A 12,056-nucleotide genomic window follows, 5' to 3' on the forward strand; every position below is an offset into this window, starting at 1 on the left:
ATGCCAAGAAAGCCCTACTTCCTAGCCCTGCACCCCCAAGCCACATACAAGAAGAATTCACTGTCACAGCCCTTTATTGACCCAAGGCTGTACTCTGGATCCTAGCCCCTTCCCATGAACTAACGATTCCCCACCCATTGAGGTACGGTATAAGTTCACATCTGCACCTTCCACGAGGGGGCTGAAGTCTCTCTTCAGACCCTCACCATGCTGGTGGGGGCGGCCAAAGTCTGTTCTTCAGACCCCCTCCGTTGGGAGAGCTTCCCAATAAATTCTTTCTCTGCCTGTGGTCATATCAGTCTCCATGTCCCAGTGAGGGCTGTTTTTCTCCAACAGTTACAAAAAAGAATTTTAAGTACATGCCAGTTTAGTTGGCCAGTAGTTTATTAAGAAAATGAAAGAGGAGAAATGGGAGAAAATAACAGATTGTGGGTCCCAGGTATACTTGTGGGTTGGTTCAGGCAAGGAGAGGAAAAGGGCTAAAAAGGGCTAATTTACAGACTGGAAGTCCCCATTACAGATCACAAGTCCCCAGGTCCACTCGTGCGCTGGTCCAGGGAGGGAGAGAGAGGGCATAACAGGCGATTCAGCTTCTGCACTTGCTGTTAAACCATTAATTATTCGGTCGCTTTGCTGATGTTGGGGGAGGAATTCCAGGTGCTTGCTGTTTTGATTGGTTACCCAGCTGTCAGTTTCCCTGGGGGAGCCCCACGACAAGGCCCCTTGATAATATCCGGGACATTTCCTTGGTCCTGGATGAAATCCCGTTCCAAATGGGGGCTCTCACGGGGTTCTTCCAGCTGCCATCTTGTAGGGTCTCCATCGCCCCATGTTTCATGGCCATATTTTTATGCCAAGTCCAAGATTCATCTTTTTATTCCCTAATCTGACCTGAATCAGTTACTCAGCTGACGAGCTCTTAGAAGACAAAGCTCTGGCAGACCAAGGGCCTCTGCCTTAGAACAGCACGGAGGGGGCTGGGTGACTGCTTCGAACAGCATCGAGCAGCTTAAAGAGCGAATGACCGGGCCACGTTCTCGGCTGCTTGCGTTGAGGCACAAACTGAACGTTTTCTCAGCTTTGCTAATGGACTCTCCTATCTCTGGCAGCCACAGGGCTGAGAAAACCTGGTATGGGCTCCAAAGCCTGACTGTGGGTTCCAGGAAGTCACAGCCCCCACTAAGTCTTTTACAGGAAACGGAGGCACTGATCAGGAGAGGCAAGACCCCGGGGAACTGGACGCTACACTGACATCTAAGGGTCAGCGCCAGGTCCTCGCCTGCCTTGAGCCACCAGCTTCATCTGACAACCGGCCCCTCCTCCTTCACATGCTCCCCCACGTGGCTCCCTGGTCCCCCCACTCTCGCAGGTCTCCTCCTATTCCCTGGTCACCCCTTGGCAAGCTCCTTCCCTGGTTCGTTCTCATCTCAAGCGCTTGATATGGGGCTCCCGGGCTCGCTCCTCAGGCTGCATTTCTTCTCTATTCGCTTTCCCTTTGGAGAGCTCATGAGTGCCGTGGCTTTAAACTCCATCGCTGCACTGACTGTGCCATTTCTTATCCCCAGCCCAGGTCTCTCTTCCTCCAACTTCAGACTCAAAGATACACTTGTCCTGGCAACAGCTCCACGTGGATGTCCAACTGGCATCTCATCCTAACGTGCCCTTGACTGAACTGCTGACCACTCCAGCCGCCTGTGCCGCATCTTAGTTTGTCTGGCTGCTGGCTGCTATGACAAACACCATGCACTGGTTGGCCGAACAACAAGAACTTATTGTCTCACGGTTTCAGAAGCTAGAAGTCCACAATCGAGGCGTGGGTAGGGCCATACTTCCTCCCTGCAGCCTGGAGCATTCTGTGCTGGCGGGCTGCACGTCACGGGTTCTTCAGCTTGCATCTCCGCCTCCTGCCACGTGGTGATCAAACTCTCCTTACGCTTGCTCTTTGGGTTTCCTCTGGCTTCTGGCTTGTCACTTCACTGGAACCTTCTGAATTTCCTCTTTTTATAAGGCCTCCATAGGGACTTTAAGGCCCACCCTGATTCAGTTTGGCCACACCAAATAGGATCTTAGACGGTCCTATTCACAAATGAGTCCATGCCTTAACTGATAAGACATCTTCCAAGGGTCCTAGTTACACAAGTTCCTGCTCACAGGAACGAGGAGGAAGATGAAGAACATGTCCTTTTGTTGGGATTCGGAATTCAATCTACCCAACCCTCGCCTGCTTCCTCCGTGGGCTTCCACATGTCCGTAAGTGGTATCCCCATCCCTTGGCATCATCTCTTTCCCACATGCCCTCATCCAAACCATCAGCCTGTCTTGACTCTACCTTCAAAGTGTAAGGGGAAACCCACCCCTGCTCAGCAGCTCCATCCCAAGCGTCACTGTCCCTCACCTGGACGACTGCAGCAGCCGCCAGACATGTCTTTCGGCCTCCACCCTGGCCCGTTAGTCAATTCTTTAATCCCTCCCACCCTCCCTCCTTCTCTCCCTTCTTTCTTTCTTTTATATTTTTGCATCTTTTAATATGGTTAGTTTCATCATTTTTTCACTTTTTGTTACAAGTTATAACTTCTCTTTTGCTCATGTATCTGTTACATTCTAATGCTTTTCTTGCTATTTGTATGGGTTTTTGTTTTTTTTTACTTTATTTTTATTTGTAAAGTTTAGGTTACAGAAAGGTTACACTGAAAATACAGGGGATTCCCATATACCCCACACATCCCCCTCTCGCGTCTTCCCTTATTAATAACATCTTACCTGAGCATAGTACACTCGTTACAATTGATGAACAAATACGAAAGCATTGCTACTAACCATGGCCCAGAGTTCACGTTATGGTTTACACTTTTGCATCTTCCAAATTGATAGGTTTTGACAAAATGTATGATGACCTGTGTCCATTACTGCAAAACCATGCAGAGCAATTCCAACGCCCTAAAAATGCCCCATGTTGCACCTGTTCACACCCCCCCTTCCCCTTAGAACCTATGGTAAAAATTAAAAATAAAAATGGGACACCTCACAAATTTGGGTGTCATCCTTGTGCAGGGGCCATGCTAATCTCCTCTGTATCATCCCAATTTTAGTATATGTGCTGCTGAGGCCAGCACCCATAAGTCTACCCTTGATTCAGAGCAGCCAGCGGGATCCTGTGAAGAAGCGTGTCAGATCAAGTTCCTCCACTGCTCAAAGCCCTGCCAGAGCCCCCATCACCTACACCCATCATCTCCTCTGACCCGGTCACCCTCCCCCTCTCCCCCTGCTCTCTGGCCACCTTGACTGCCCTCCATATTCCTTGACCTCACGAGGCACGCCCCACCCTCAGAGCCTTCCCGGTGCCCCTTCACCTCTTCCAGGCCTTTGGTGTCACAGCCACCTTCTCAGTGAGGCCTTGCAACCCCTTCTCACCCTCTACCCTCTGTCCCAGCACCACCTGACACAGGCTATTTTTTATTTATTTGTTTACTGTGTCTCTCACCTCTAGAATGACAGCTCGGGAACATTAGAGGTTTGGGCCCATTGTGCTTACTGCTGTATCCCCACTGCTCAGCACATAGTAGGCATTTAATAAATGTGCTAAACTAATAAATTAATTGGAATAAAGATATAGGAAAGAATTCAGAGGAATCAGATTACCACCAACCCTCATCCTCTTTCGCACCTCTCTTCCCTGCTGATCACAGTGTCTTCCTCCTCATGAAAATGCAATGATAAATGATTTTACTAACCATCTTGATTTGCTTGAGCTTCCATTTTACCCAGGGAGTTTTAAAGAAGAAACAGAGGTTAACTGAAGCAAGACAACATACCAATAATCCTTTGCGGTGGTGATAAAACCCCCTGCCCCAGCCTGAGAGGAAGAAGTATAACAAGCTGACACCAGCAACCTGCTGCACCAGACAGCCACAGCCTTACGCCAATGTTACTTGCTGATTAACAAACTGGGCCTCAAGGACACCCTGCCCAAACAGCCCCATTGCCCCCGTGGTCCACACAGCTCACGGAACACACATACTAACCATAAATCATGTCCCCTCTACCCTCCCCATCCCCCCACACCTTACCTTTTTTTTCAAGCAGCCATACTAGCTGCTCCCCCAACTCAATCTTTTGAGCAGAAACCTCTTTTTGTGCTGCTCCTGCATTAACGCAGCTTTAGCTCAATCAACTTGCTTTGCACCCCTTTTAAAAATTTTCCTGGGGGGAAGCGGATTTGACTCACCTGATAGTGTCTGCCTACCACATGGGAGGTCCAGGGTTCAAACCCCGGGCCTCCTGACCCATGTGGTGAGCTGGCCCACGCACAGTGCTGATGTGTGCAAGGAGTGCCCTGCCATGCAGGGGTGTCCCCCACACAGGGGAGTCCCGCGTGCAAGGAGTATACCCCGTAAGGAGAGCTGCCCCACATGAAAAAAGTGCAGCCTGCCCAGGAGTGGCACCACACACACGGAGAGCTGACGCAGGAAGATGATGCAACAAAAAAGAGACACAGATTCCTGGTGCTGCAGACAAGAATACAAGCAGACACAGAAGAACACACAGCAAATGGACAGAGAGAGCAGACAACTGGGGGGTGGGGAGAGAAGGGGAGAGAAATAAATTAAAAAAATAAAAAATCTGCCTGGGGAGGCAGATACGGTTCAAACTATTGAGTTCCCACCTACCACATGGGAGGTCCTAGGTTTGGTTCCCAGTGTCTCCTAAAGAAAATGAGCAAGATGGCAAGATGATACAACAAAGAGACACAAGAAGGAAAACAGAATGAGAGATACAACAAAGCAGGTATGGAGGTGGCTCAAGCAGTTAGGAGCCTCCCTCCCACATGAGAAGTCCCAGGTTTGGCTCTGGTGCCTCCAAAAAGAAGACGAGCACACAATGAACAGACACAGCAAACACAAAACAACAATGAGGGGGAGGAAAAAATAAATAAGTAAATAATAAGTCTTAAAAAAAAAGTCTGCCTGTTTTAGTTCCAGCACAACACCCTAAGGACCTCACGAGGCTTTGGGAGTTACTCTGCTCGGGGAAGCCAACTTTTCTCAAGGCACCTCCTCAACTCCTTACTTTCTCCAGTGCCTGGGGGCTCGTAGGCCAAAATCAGGCCTGGAGGGGAAGGCTTATACATCAGAAGAATCACAACACTTTACTACTTTCCGTTGGCCAAAATAAGAATATGTGTGAGAATAGATGCTGGATCAGGAAGATAAGAACATAAGTTTAGATTGGACTGATTTACCCATACGGGCACACGTGGCAGAGATTTTGGAATCAGTTTGCTGGCTCACTGGGCCGAGGATTGCTCCAGTTCCCTGCTTGGTTGGCTGAATGAAAGCTGGGTCTTACTAAATGAAGTTGGGAGACAAAACCTCCCTGGCCGAGGGGTCCAATCCCTGGCTAGGTTGCTGGGGACGGAAAGGGACATAAAAAGCCTCTTTCCCAGGAACAGGGGTGGGCAGTCACCGATCATGGCTTTTGATTAGCAAATTTGGATCGCTGGGTCCCAGCTCTGAGCGCAGCTATTGTTTCAACCTGCCAGGAAGGCAGAGGCGGCCATTGTTCCCACCCCTCCCTGGAGGGAGGCCGAGGCCACCATTGTTCCCACACCTTCCTGACTGGGGAGGAGGCAGTGGAAATTTACAGGCGCAGGGCTTCCTCGGGGCTGCCGGGGACAGTAGCTGAAGGGCTGCGTTTGCTGGGCAGGCCAGGAAAGCTCAGCTTTGGGGAGCTGTGAGGAGCTGCTGGTGCCATTCCTCCCCAGGGCACTTTGGAATTTACCCTCTAAGCCAAAGCAGTGTGAGACAGTGGAAGGAGTGTAAAGAACTATAGAGGAAGGCAGACGGGACAAAGGTCTGCTGGCTTCAAGTGCCGGAAGAGGGCGGAATGTCTCCTGGGAAACAGAGGGGACAACCCAGCTCGTGGGACAGGGGAACTCCGAAACAACGACCAAGCAAAAGCCCAAGATCAGGCAGAGGCCTAGAAAGACAGAGAAAACCCTGCGCACGGCATTCAGCTTTGGCAGACCGTCCTGAGAGGGGGGTTGGAGCACAAGAAAATCTCTGTCTTATCAGCAGCTGGTTACAGAACCAGGAAACAGATATCTCGGGGAATAAATCCCAGATTTAACATTTTAAAATATTAAAACATACAGGGTACAACAAAAGAGTACAAGATAAACAAACATCAAATGATGGCTCACCCAAAAAAGATAAAAAACAAAAAACACCAATGAATTTGAGAATGTGGACATACAAAACAAAGCCTTTTTAAAAATGTATCTTAAAAATGCTCAAGGAGATGAAGGAAAGTATAGAGAAAGAATTATAGGATATTAGGAAATATAGAATTAACAATATGTGAGTCTAAGTAAAGAAATATACATTTTAAAAAGGAACCAAACTCTTTCTTTCAGCCTGAGCCACTATCACGGATGGCTCGAGGATGCCTCTTAGCTGCGATTTCTGCGCATGCCTGAGAGGGCAGGCTGGTTACCCAGTCTGGAAAGGAAGGACAAGAACAGGTTATGTGGGACCTGGCGGGGGTATTTGCAGGAGACACCCGAGCGTAGGCAGGAAGTGGAGGAGCCGAGAGAGCGCCGTCGGATCTCCGGAATAGACTGTGGCCACTGCAGCTGCTCCTGGGCAGGAGAAGAAGGATGAAGGAAAAAAAAAAAGGAACCAAACAGAACTACTGAGGTTGAAGACCACAATAACAGAAATGAGGAGCATTCCAAGAGCAGATTGGAGCTGGCAGGAGAAAGAATCAGTGAACCTGAAGACAAGACTGTTGAAATGAGTCAGGCTGAGGAGCAGAAAGAGAAAAGAAATATTAAAAGCAAAAATACTCAAAGATAGCTATGGGAAACCATCAAGTGCACTAATATATGCATTATGGGAATCCTAGAAAAAGAAGAAAGAGAGAAAGGGGCAGAAGAAATAGTGAAAGAAATGACCAAGAACTTCCCAAATTTAGCAAAAGATGTGAATATGCACATCCAAGAAGCTCAGAGAACACAAAACAGGATAAACATGAAGAAAAATATACCCCATTGTATATTGATTATACTATCGAATGCAAAGGAAAAGGAGAGGGTTCTGAAAGTTGCAAGAGAAAAGCAACATATCACATACAACAAGTACCAATTAGATTGAATGCCAATTCCTCATCCAAAACCATGGAGGAAAAAAGGCAGTGGATTCAAGTACTTAAAGTGCTGAAGGAAAACAATGCCAGCCTAAGAATTTTATGTCTGGTGAGACTCTCTTTCAAAAATGAGGTAGATAAAAAAAGGCTAGGGATTTCATCACCACTAGACCTGCCCTACAAGTAATGCTAAAGGGAGTTCTTCAGACTGAATGGAAAGGACACTAGACAGTGGTTCAAAGCAGCATAAAAGAAGACCTGTGGTAAAAGTAACCATTTGGGTAATTATAATTGCCATTATTATTGCATTGTATTGTTTGGCATATAACTCCACTTCTTCCTACAGTGCAAAAAAGCAAATACATAAAAATAACGATATCTTTATGTTTTTAGACATACAATGCACAAAGATACAAGTGGTAACAAGTACCAGAAAATTGTGGGGGGACAGAGGAGTATAGGAAAAGTATATGTGCACACTATTGAAGTAAGTTGGTACCAAATCAAATATAACTATTATATATTTAGGATGTTAAAAAACATTTTTAACCGATTAATTTTATTGGTAAATATTGATAAAGTATACAATTTATCCAGAATGTACAATCAATGGTATTTGGTATTATCACATAGCTGTGCAATCATCATAGGATGTTAAATTTTAACCCCATGGTAATGACACAGGAAACAGAAGAAAACTATAGCCAGATAAAAATGAGAAAGCATTCAATATGATATTAACACAAAAAGGCAAGTAAATATAAAAATAGGCTTTAGCAAAAGTGAGGGACATAAAAGTATAAGACTCTCAAAGGATAAACGGCAAAATGGCAGAAAAAAGTCCTGCATTATCCAGTAATGACTTTAAATATAAATGGATTAAACTCTTCAGTAAAAGGCAGCAGTTAGCAGAATAGATAAAATAGCATGATTCAATGACATGCTTTCTGCAAGCAGCTCACCTGAGAGTCCAAATATAAGTAGGTTGGGGGTGAATGGATGGGAAAAAACATGCCATGCAAGTAGTAACAAAAAGAGAGTTGGGTGGCTATACTAATATCAGATAAAGTAGACTTTAAGGCAAAAAATTGTAAGGAACAAAGATGGTCATTATATACTGATAAAGAGGAAAACTCAACAGGAAGATGCAACAATTATAAATAAATATATAAACCTAACAGCAGAGCCCCAGAATATATGAAGCAAATACTGACAGATTTAAAAGGAGAAATTGATGATTCTACATTAATAGTAGGAGATTTTTAACACACCACTCTAGGTAATGAATAGAACAGCAGTCAGAAGATCGATAAGGATGTACAGGACTTGAAATCAATAACAGAGACAGAAAGGGAAAATTCACAAATATGTGGAAATTAAATAGCATACTCTTGAACAACCAATGAGTTAAAGAGGAAATCACAAGAGTAATTAAGAAATATCTTGAGGCAAATGAAAATGAAAATACAACATATGAAAACTTATGGGATGCAGTTAAGGCAGTGCTGAGAGGGAAATTTATGGCTTTAAATGCTTACATTAAAAAAGAAGAAAGGGAGGGAAGATGTAGCCCAGTAGTTGAAAGCCTGCTTCCCATGTACAAAGTCCTGGGTTCAATCTCTGGTACCTCCTAAAAAATAAAAATAAAAAAATAAAAAAAGAAGAAGAAGAAGAAGAAAGTCTTCAAATCAGAGACTTAACTTCAAAAAATAAAGAACTAGAAAATGAAGACCAACTAAACCCAAGCAGGCCAAAGAAAGGAAATAACAAAGATTAAAGCAGGGAAAAATGAAATAGGAAAAACAAAACAAAACAATAAAACTAAAAGTTGGTTCTTTGAAAAAAAATCAATAAAATTAACAAACCTTTAGCTAGACTGACCAAGAAAAAAAGAGAATACAAATAACAAAAATCAGAAATGAAAAGGGGACATTACTACTGACACTGCTGAAATAAAAAGAATTATAAGAGGATACTATAAATAACTAAATGCCAATAAATTAGATAACCTAGATGAAATGGACAAATTCTTAGAAACACACAAACTACCTACATTGACTCATGAAGAAATAGAAGATCTCAACAGATCACTTACTAGTAAAGATATTGATCAGTAATCAAAAACCTACCAACAACAAGGAATAGATCAATTGGTGTAGAGAATAGGGAGCTAATGCTTAATTCGTACAGAATTTCTATTTAGATTTATTGTAAAGGTTTGGAAATAGAAAATAAAAAGTAAAAACCCAGGGGAAGGGGATGGGGTATATAGGAATCCTCTACACTTTCAATGTAACTGAATCTGAAAGTTTCCTAAAAATAAAGTTTATTATATGAAATTAAAACAAAAAAGAACCCTACCAACAAGAACATCCCATGACCAGATGGCTTCCCAGGGGAATTCTCTCAAATATTCCAAGACTTAACTTCAATTCTGCTCAAACTCTTTTGAAAAATTGAAGAGGGGGGAATACTCCCCAATTCATTCTACAAGGCCAACATCACCCTCATACCGAAGTCAGATAAAGATATCACAAGAAAAGAAAACAAAAAACTACAGACCCATATCTCTTAGGAATATAGATGCAAAAATCCTCAGAAAAAATACAAGCAAATCAATCCAATGGCATATTAAAAGATTTGTATGATGTGATCAAGTGGAATTAATCTATGGTACAGCATGTTGGTTCAACATAAGAAAACCAATTAATATAATGCACCACATTAATAGGATAAATGGAAAAAACCACATGGTCATCTCAATTGATGCAGAAAAGGCATTTGACAAAACTCAGCACCCTTTCTTGATAAAAACACTTATTAATAGAATACTAGGACTAGAAAGAAACTTCCTCAACATGATAATGGAAATATATGAAAAGCCCACAACCAACATAATACTTAATGGTGAAGGACTGAAAGCTTTCCCTCTAAGACGAGGAACAAGACAAGTATGCCTGTTGTCACCACTGTTATTCACAATTATACTGGGTGTTCTTGCCAGAGCAATTAGGCAAGAAAAATAAATAAAAGGCATCAAAATTAGAAAGGAATAATTAAGACTTTCCCTATTTGCATATTATATGATCCTATATACAGAAGATCCTGAAAAATCCTAGAATAACTGAATTCAGCAAAGTGGTGGGACACAAAATCAAAACCCAAAAAAACACACATTGCTTGTGTGTTCTATGCACAAGCAATGAACAATTGGAAGAAGAAATCAAGAAAAAAAATTCCATTCACAATAGCAATAGCAACTCAAAGAATAAAATATCTAGGAAAAAATCTAAGCAAGGATGTAAAGGTCTTGTAAACAGAAAACTACAAAACATTGCTAAAAGACATCAAAAAAGACCTAAATAAAGGATATTCTGTGTTCATGGATTGGAAGACTAAATATCATTAAGATGTCACTCCTACCCAAAGCAATTTATAGTTTCAATGCAATCCTAATAAAAATTCCAACAACTTTCTTTGCAGAAATGGAAAAGCCAATTATCAAAGTTATATGGAAGAGTAAGGAGCTTGGAATAGCTAAAGTCATCTTGAAAAAGGATGAAATTGGAGGACTCACACTTACCAATCTTAAAACTTATTACAAAGGCATGGTAATCAAAACAGCATGCTACAGGCACAAGGACAGACATATAGACCAATGGAATAGAATTGAGAACTCAGAAATCAACCCTCACAATTATGGTCAACTGATTTTTGACAAGGTGGCAAAGACCACTTAATTGGTAAAGAATAATCTGTTCAACAAATGGTGCTGGGAAAACTGGATCTCCATTTGCAAAAAAAAAAAAAAAAGGAGGAGAGACAAAGGGAAGCAGCTGTGGCTTACTCAGCTGGGCTCCCGTCTACCACAGGGGAGGCCCTGGGTTTGCATCCCGGGGCCTCCTTGTGAGGGCAGGCTCGCCCACATGCTGTGGAAAGCCGCCAGTCCACAAGCACCATGGAGTGCTGCCTGGCCTGCAAGCACTGCGGAGTGCCGACTCAACAAGGTGACGCAACAAAAAGATGAGCAAAAATGCAGAAGAATGCGAATGGACATAGAGAGCAGAGAGCAAGCAAGCCACGAGGCGGGGGGATAAATAAATAAAATAAATACAGACACAGAAGAACACATCGTGAATGGACACAGAAAGCAGATAGCAAACAAACAAACAAAAAAGCCGCAAAGAGGGGGGATAAAAAAAAAGGAGGATTCCTACCTCACACCCTACACAAAAATCAACTGAAAATGGATCAAAGATCTAAAGTTAAGAGCTAGAACTATCAAACTCCTGGAAGAAAATGTAGGGAAGCATCTTCAGGACCTTGTATTAGGCAATGGTTTCTTAGACTTTATATCCAAAGCACAAGGTATAAACAAATCCTTCAATTTTAACAACAAAAAAAAACTGAGGGAAGCGGACTTGGCCCAATGGATAGGGCGTCAGCCTACCACATGGGAGGTCCGCGATTCAAACCCCGGGCCTCCTTGACCTGTGTGGAGCTGGCCCACGCACAGTGCTGATGTGCGCAAGGAGTGCCATGCCACGCAGGGGTGTCCCCCGTGTAGGGGAGCCCCACGTGCAAGGAGTGCGCCCCGTAAGGAGAGCCGCCCAGCGCAAAAGAAAGTACAGCCTGCCCAAGAATGGTGCCGCACACACGGAGAGCTGACACAAGATGACACAACAAAAAGAAACAAAGATTCCCGGTGCCGCTGATAAGGATAGAAGCGGTCACAGAAGAACATGCAGCGAATGGACACAGAGAGCAGACAACTTGGGGGGGGAGAAGTAAATAAAGAAAATAAATAAATATATTTAAAAACGGACAAAAGAAAACAAACATCTCTCCAAAGAATATATTCAAATGGCCAGAAAGCACACAAAAAGATGCTCAACATCATTAGCTGTCAGGAA

General features: G+C 43.5%; 1 non-coding gene across 1 annotated transcript; it reads right to left on the reverse strand.

Annotated features, from left to right (window-relative positions):
- Positions 1 to 3,006: 3,006 nt before the first annotated feature.
- On the reverse strand, positions 3,007 to 3,113 carry LOC111762639 (U6 spliceosomal RNA). Its single transcript, XR_002795710.1, has one exon. It is a non-coding gene; the product is annotated as a U6 spliceosomal RNA (small nuclear RNA).
- Positions 3,114 to 12,056: the final 8,943 nt, after the last annotated feature.

The sequence above is a fragment of the Dasypus novemcinctus genome, chromosome 26 (assembly GCF_030445035.2).
Source record: "Dasypus novemcinctus isolate mDasNov1 chromosome 26, mDasNov1.1.hap2, whole genome shotgun sequence".
NCBI classification, from domain to species: domain Eukaryota; kingdom Metazoa; phylum Chordata; class Mammalia; order Cingulata; family Dasypodidae; genus Dasypus; species Dasypus novemcinctus.